The sequence below is a fragment of the Sapajus apella genome, unplaced genomic scaffold, assembly GCF_009761245.1.
Source record: "Sapajus apella isolate SASKATOON/1434 unplaced genomic scaffold, GSC_monkey_1.0 scaffold2, whole genome shotgun sequence".
Taxonomy (NCBI): Eukaryota; Metazoa; Chordata; class Mammalia; order Primates; family Cebidae; genus Sapajus; species Sapajus apella.
In genome coordinates, this window is record NW_022436942.1 from 2,322,008 (window position 1) to 2,329,838 (window position 7,831).

The 7,831-nt window shown below is 45.6% G+C and overlaps 1 pseudogene; it reads right to left on the minus strand.

The window, feature by feature from the left end:
* Positions 1-717: 717 nt before the first annotated feature.
* LOC116557519 lies at positions 718-2,164 on the minus strand (annotated as a pseudogene).
* Positions 2,165-7,831: the final 5,667 nt, after the last annotated feature.

Sequence of the window (7,831 nt, forward strand, 5' to 3'; positions counted from 1 at the left end):
TTTCTTTTTTCTTTTTCTTTTCTTTTTTTGAGAGACACTCTGGCTCTGTCGCTCAGGCTGGAGTGCAGTGGCGCAATCTCGGCTCACTGTAAACTCTGCATTCCAGGTTCAAGCGATTCTCCTGCCTCAGCCTCCCAAGTAGCTGGGATTGCAGGCACCTGCCGCTGTTCCCAGCTAATGTTTGTATTTTGAGTAGAGACAGGGTGTGGCAGGGAGGGGGGGCTGTCATCGTGTTGGCCAGGCTGGTCTCAAACTCCCGACCTCAGGTGACCCACCCACCTTGGCCTCTCAAAGTGGTGGGATTACAGACATAAGCCACCAAGCCTGGCCTGCATTTTGTACTCTACATCTAGAGAATGAAAACCAGCTGGCTTTCAGGATGAATTTGGAGAGCTCAGCTTTTCATATAGCTGTTAAATCAGATGCAAATTCATGCTTTATGTGGATCCTTATTTGCAGATTAAATAGCTTGATTATATTGAGGTGGTGGTGGTCGTTTATTCCATTTTTTTGGTTGTTGTTTTTTCCATTTTTGCTAAAATATTCACTCAAGTTTCTGCACACCTGTAGTCCCAGCTAATTGAAAGGCTGAGGCAGGAGGATCCCTTGAACCCAGGAGTTTGAAACTAACCTGGGGAACATAGTGAAATCTTGTTTCTAAAAACACAAACAAAAAAAAATTATAAGAATCCAAGTTTCCTTTTTTTTTGTTCTGGTTGGTGGGTTTCCAATTTATCCGACTGGAGCATTTATTTATTTATTTACTTATCTTTTTTTTTTTTTTGACCTCTGAACTTTTGATTGGCCTCCTGCTCCCCAAAGGGTCCCCTGCTTCTGAGGGCTTAATGTCTCAGAATTTTGGTGTTGCTGGTCTCAGACACCACTTTGCCATCCACTGTCTGGCGGGTGGTGGTCTTTTGGATGGTTTGCATGGAGTTGCTGCTGTCCAGGGCATCGCCAAGATTGAAGTCCTCTCCATCTTCCAGCAGGCGGCAGTAGGTGGCGATCTCAGCCTCCAGTATGACCTTGATGTTCAGCAGGGCCTTGTACTCCTGGGCCTGGCGCTGTCCCTCTGCCAGGGTCTGTGCCAGCTCTGACTCCAGGTGTAGCAGGATCCCTTTGAGCTGCTCCATCTGCAAGGTGTAGCGGGCCTCCACCTGCCTCCGGGTGTTTTCCAAATTAATCTTCATATTTCTCATGGAGTCCAGGTCAATCTCCAAGAACTGGACTGTATGTCACAGCTCTGTGAGTGTCATCTCAGCAGCTCCAACCTCGGCGGACTGCGTGGGGACCACTGTGGTGGTCTCCTCAGTCTGCTGAGACCACCACTTGTCCAGCTCCTCTCGGTTCTTCTGAGCCAGCTTGTCATATTGGGCCTAGATGTCTGCTGTGATCTTGGCGAGGTCCTGAGATTTGGGGGCATCTACCTCCATGGTTAACCCAGAGCTGGCAATCTGGGCTTGTAGGCCTTTTACTTTCTCTTTGTGGTTCTTCTTCATGAAGAGCAGCTCCTCCTTGTGAGCCTCAATCTCTGTCTCCAGCTGCAGCCAAGTGACATTGGTGTCATCAGTGACCTTGCGTAGCCCATGAATGTCGCTCTCCACAAACTGGCACATGGCCAGCTCCGTCTCATAATTGACTCTAAAGTCGTCAGCAGCAAGACGGGCACTGTCAATCTGCAGAACGATGCGGGCATTGTCCACAGCATTTGCGAAGATCTGAGCCCTCAGGTCCTCGATTGTCTTGAAGTAATGGCCCCAGTCTCTGACCTGGGGTCCCTTCTTCTCCAGGTGCTCCTGGATTTTGCTCTCCAGCTTCTGGTTCCTGGTCTCCAGGCTCCTGACTCTGTCCAGGTAGGAGGCCAGGCGGTCATTCAGGCTTTGCATGGTCTCCTTCTTCTGGATGCCTCCCATTCCTGCCAGACCCCCCGCCATCCCCGTAGCCAGGTCCCCGGACCCCATGCTGCCCCGGAAACTGCATAGATGCTGGCCACATTATTGACTGACCATGCGCTGTAGCTGGGCACCCGGACGGAGCCCAGGGGCCGGTAGTTGGTGGAAAAGGTGGAGCGAGTGGTGAAGCTCATGCTGCCTGGGGAGGAGAGCGAGAGGACAGGACTCAGGCTTTGGGGATGGGCAATTTATTTATTTATTTATTTATTTATTTATCTATCTATCTATCTATCTTGAGACAGAATTTCACTCTATTGCCCAGCCTGGAGTGTGGTGGTACAATTTGGCTCACTGCAACTTCCATCTCCTAGGCTCATGCAATTCTCCTGCCTCAGCCTCCCGAGTAGCTGGGATTATAGGCACCTGCCACCATGCCCCACTAATTTTTGTATTTTTAGTAGAAACAGGGTTTCATCATGTTGGCCAAGCTGGTCTTGACTCCTGATTTCAAGTGATCTCTCTGCCTCAGCCTCACAAAGTGCTGAGATTACAGGCGTGAGCCACCATATCTGGCCCAATTGAAGTTTTTAAACTCACCCTCAGGCACATTTCATCCATTCATGTGAGATTCTGGCTAACTGTGGCTGGCACAGGAATCAGATCTGACCCTTTTATCTCATACCCTACATCCAAACCTATTGGTTTAACTTTCAAGATATGGTATAGTTTTATTCCAAGTACATCTCAACATCTCTATCTTAGTCCAAAGCCCCATATCTGTTTCCTGGACCACTGCAAAGCCCTGTAATGGTTTCTTTTTTTCTCTTACCCTTCTTACTCCAATGGTTTCTTTTCAAAGCATCAGCCAGAATAATATTTTAAAAATAGAAATTTGACCACAACATTGCCCTGCATGTAATGGACAGGCGAGGGAGGCAGGCAGGCATGGGGAGAGACTCTTCCATCAGTGTCTCACCACATTTAGAAAATGCCTTATTAGGCCTCACCAAGTCCTCCAGGACTTGGCTGGGGCCTCTCTTGCCACTCTTCGCCCCCCATCCTCTTTCCCTCCAGGTGCGCTGGGCTTCTTTATGTCGGAAACAGATGCTCTTACACTTGTAGTGCTCTCTGTCTGGTGCGTTACTTGCCCAGATTTTACATTTGGCTTCTTCACATCACTCAGGCCTGTGTTCTGACTTCCCCGTGTAAAGCATCACCATCATTTCTCTTTATCCGTTGGTCTGTTAATCCATTTGTAGATTATTATTGCTGTAAGTAACTTTTACCTTCTTTTTATTTCTTTCCTTATGTATCATTTTTCTCCTTTACTAGAAAAAAAAAAAAACACCTCTGCTTTGCTAACTGGGGCCTTGGGGAGTAAGTGGGGATGATGGGGGTAAGGGATCAACGACTACACATAGGGTGGTGTACACTGCTCGGGCCCTGGGTGCACCAGAATCTCAGAAATTGCCACTACGTCTAACTTCTCCATGTAACAAAAAACCCAGCTGTTCCTCAAAAACTATTGAAATTTAAAAAATTATAAAAAAATAAAACCTGTTAATCTCCAGCGCAGTGCCTTGCACAGAGCAGACACTGAATAAAAATCTAAAATAAAGGCATCTATCAAACTTCGATCTGGCAGATACATCTCCTCATGAGTTCCTCCTGGCACCTCTCCAGCTCTTCCTTGCTTAATCCTGGAAAAGTTTCCATTTCTCCAGCTTGAACCATCTCTTCACCCTAGTCCTTCACGTATTTTCATCTTCTCCTCCGCTCTCCTTCTCTCCCAGGCATCAACCTCATTGCTAGGATTCCACTGATTGCAGACATCAGACATTGTGCTAAGGACTTGACTTGCGTTGTACTGTGGGTCATCCCTGACTGTCCTGTGAGTTAGAAGCTATTATGACCCCAGTTTTAGAGATGGAAAAACAGCAGCTCAGAGAGGCTAACAAACGTGACCAGACTCACATGGCTCAGTGAGTGGCAGAGCCAGAATCAGACCTGGTCTAATGCCAGAGCCATGCTCTCAATCTTTTTGCTGTCAGGAAGGTGCTCTGGTAGAAAAGAAATCTTAAAATCATCCCTGGTAAATATTATATTTACAGACGGAAACAGTACAAAGAAGAAGCCTACGTTAAATATAATATCAATTCAGTAAACATTTTTTCAATTCCTACCATGTTGCAGGTATAGTTTTAATATGTAAGATTGAGTAACATGATAATTTCAAAATTAAGTTTATGTATGATTCTAAATCATTTGTTGTCATTTCAACAGTATGCACAGTAACTTCACCAATAGTAGATTCCATCTCAAGGAACCACTTTCTTTGCTCAACCATAGGAAACAATTTCTCATCTGTTCAAGTTTTATCATGATATTGCAGTAATTCAGTCACATCTTTAGGATCCATTTCTAATTTTAGCTCTCTTGCTCTTTCTACCAAATCTGTAATTACGTCCTCTACTGAAATCTTGAACCCTCCAAAGTCATCCATGAGGATTGGAATCAGCCTCTTACAAACTCCTATTAATGTTGATATTTGGACTTCCTCCCATGAAGTACAAATGTTCTTAGTGGCATCTGGGTCGTGTACGGTGGCTCACGCCTGTAATCCCAGCACTTTGGGAGGCCAAGGTGGGTGGATCACTTGAGGTCAGGAGTTCCAGACCAGCCTGGCCACCACGGTGAAACCCCATGTACTAAAAATACAAAAATTAGCCAGGTGTGGTGGTGCATGCCAGTAATCCCAGCTACTCGGGAGACTGAGGCAGGAGAATCGCTTGAATCTGGGAGGTGAAGGTTATAGTGAGCTGAGATTGCACCACTGCATTCCAGCCTGGGCAGCAGAGTGAGATTCCATCTGAATAAATAAATAAATAAATAAATAAAAAAGTTCTTAGTGGCATCTGGAATGGTGAATCTTTTCTGGAAGGATTTCAGTTTACCTTTTCCAGATCCATCAGAGGAATCACTATCTGTGTCAGCAAGAGCCATATAAATGCATTTCTTAAATAATAAGACTTGCAATTCAAAATGACTTCTTGATCTGTGGCCTGCAGAGTGGATGTTTGCAGGCAAGAAGATAACATTAATCTCCTTGTGCCCCTCCACCACAGTTCTTGGGTGACCAAGTGCATTGTCAACAAGCAGTAATATTTTGAGAGTAATCTTATTTGTTTCTGAACAGTAGTTCTCAATAGTGGGCTTAAAATATTTAGTAAACTATGCTGCAGAAGATGTGCTGTTATCCAGGTTTTGTTGTTCCATTATTTAGAAATCACAGCAGAATAGAGTTAACATACTTCTTAAGGGCCCTAGGATGTTCAAAGTGGTAAATGAGCATTTGCTTCAACTTCAAGTCACCAGCTGCATTAGCGTCTAACAAGAAAATCTGCCTGTCCTTTGAAGCTTTGAAACCAGGCATTGGCTTCTCTCTAGCTCTGAAAGTACCAGGATGCCATCTTCATCCAACAGAAGGCTGTTTAATCTACATTGAAAATGTGTTATTTAGTGTAGCCACATTCCAACAATGATCTTAACTACCTCTTCCTTGGTTTTTTTTCGAGACAGAATCTCATTCTGTTGCCCGGGCTGGAGTGCAGTGGCACGATCTTGGCTCACCGCAACCTCTGCCTCCCAAATTCAAGTGATTCTCCGGCCTCAGCCTCCCGAGTAGCTGGAATTACAGGCACTTGCTACCATGCCCAGCTAATTTTTGTATTTTTAGTAGAGACAGGGTTTCACCATGTTGGCCAGGCTGGTCGAGAACTCTTGACCTCAGGTGATCCACCCGCTTCGGCCTCCAAAAGTGCTGGGATTACAGGCATGAGCCACCATTCCTGGCTTAATTAGATCTTCTGGATAACTTGCTACGTCTTCTCCATCAGCACTTGCTGCTTCAGCTTGCACTTTTATGTTATGGAGACAGCTTCTTTCCATGGGCCTCATAAATCAACACCTGCCAGCTTCAGACTTTTCTTCTATAGCTTCTTCACCTCTCTCAGCCTTTATAGAATTGAAAAGAGTTAAGGCCTTCACATGAATTAGGCTTTGGCTTAAGGAAATGTGTTGGTTGGTTTGATCGTCTATCCAGCAATGAGGATAGATTAAAACGTTCTTCATATCAGCAATAAGGCTGTATCGCTTTCTTATCATTAGCGTGTTCACTGGAGTAGAACTTTTTCTTTGCATTCACAGCTTGGTGTTTAGCACAAGAGATCTCGCACTTTTTTTTTTTTAATCTATCTCAGTTTTCCACATGCCTTTCTCACTAAGCTTAATCATTTTTAGCTTTTGATTTAATGTGAGAGACTTGCGACTCTGCCTTTCCTTTGAACACTGATAGGCCACTGTAGGGTTATTAATTGGCCTAATTTCAATATTGCTGTGTCTCAGGAAATAGGGAAGCTAGAGGAGAGGGAGAGAGATGGGAGAACAGCTGATTCATTGATTCAACTTAAAGTCAATTTTAGAACAAGGTACACCTGTACAACATATTTGCTCCTGACTCCCTTAATCTATGTTAGAAAATCATCTAACATGGCCAGGCGTGGTGGTTCATGCCTGTAATCCCAGCATTTTGGGAGGCCAAGGTGGGCAGATCACCTGAGATCAGGAGTTTGAGACCAGCCTGGCCAACATAGAGAAACCCCATCTCTACTAAAAATACAAAACTAGCTGGGTGTGGTGGTGGGCATCTGTAGTCCCAGCTACTCAGGAAGCTGAAGCACAAGAATTACTTGAACCTGGGAGGCGGAGGTTGCAGTGAGCTGAAAATGCACCACTGCACTCCTGCCTGGGCTAGAGGGTCCAGCCCTATAGGGTTCTGTGAGCTCTTCCCTGCTGGTGCAGAGACGACAAACGGTAGAAATAAAAGACACAGACACAGAGATGAAAAGAGAGTTTGGGCCAGGGTGTCCACTGCCAGCCAAAGCGTGGGGACCTGCAGTGCCTGGACACTATGACTTTTGTTGAGTACAAAGCAGTGGGCAGGGAGGGTAGGGTGAGGGATGGTGGTGGGTGATAGGGTCAGGGCAATCACGTGTCTTGAAGATGGGGCCCAATTCTTTCAAGTAGCCGAGGTGAGGAGAAAACCTAATGCGTCAGCGCTCTTCGCATATTTGTCAGAAATACCAAGGACACTAAGCTTATGTTACTATTATTAATTCTTATCTCTTAAGAAAAAGAGAAACCAGGTGCAGGAGCAGGGCGTGAGAGCAGACATGGAATGTGACCGCCGGAGCACAGCATCCACAGACACGGTAAGCCCCCGGATGCCTGCGGGCTTCCCTGACAGCCGTCAGGCCTTGCCACAAGAGCTTGGGGAAGCGGAGTTTGCTCCTAACTTCCCCAGAAGGAGATGTCTCGGTCATTTTGGATGTCTCCTTCCCTAGCTGGCTAAACAGTGGGCGCTTTCACAGCACTGGCGCTGCCGCACAGCCAAGGCGCCCTCCGGCAGCCCTTATGCGGACGTGACAGAGGGCTTAGAGCATCTTGCCATAGGGTCACTTTGTTCACAATGTCACCTCAGTTCCGTGCTTCATAACCCAGTAGTCATTAGTAAAATTAAAGGTTATATTGAGTATATATCTTTATGATTATAAGTGAGTATAAGATTATATATGATTATATAAAGGAATAACTATGTGCCAACATTTCTAATTCTTTTCTAAATCAATATTTATATGGGAACAGGCTGAGGTTTCAGACCCTTGCCACGGCACTTGTGGGGTTTATCCCTTACACTGGGCGACAGAGCAAGACTCCATCTCCAAAAAATAAAGAAAATCATCTAAGAATCTCCTTTCTGCAAGTTACACACCTCTTATCTTTCCCTCCTTTGGGCCCGGGGATCACATCAGCTGTCTTCTATTCTTCCACCTGGGGCCTATTTTCTCTTGGGCCTTCTGCCCAACTGAATTCAGCTCTTC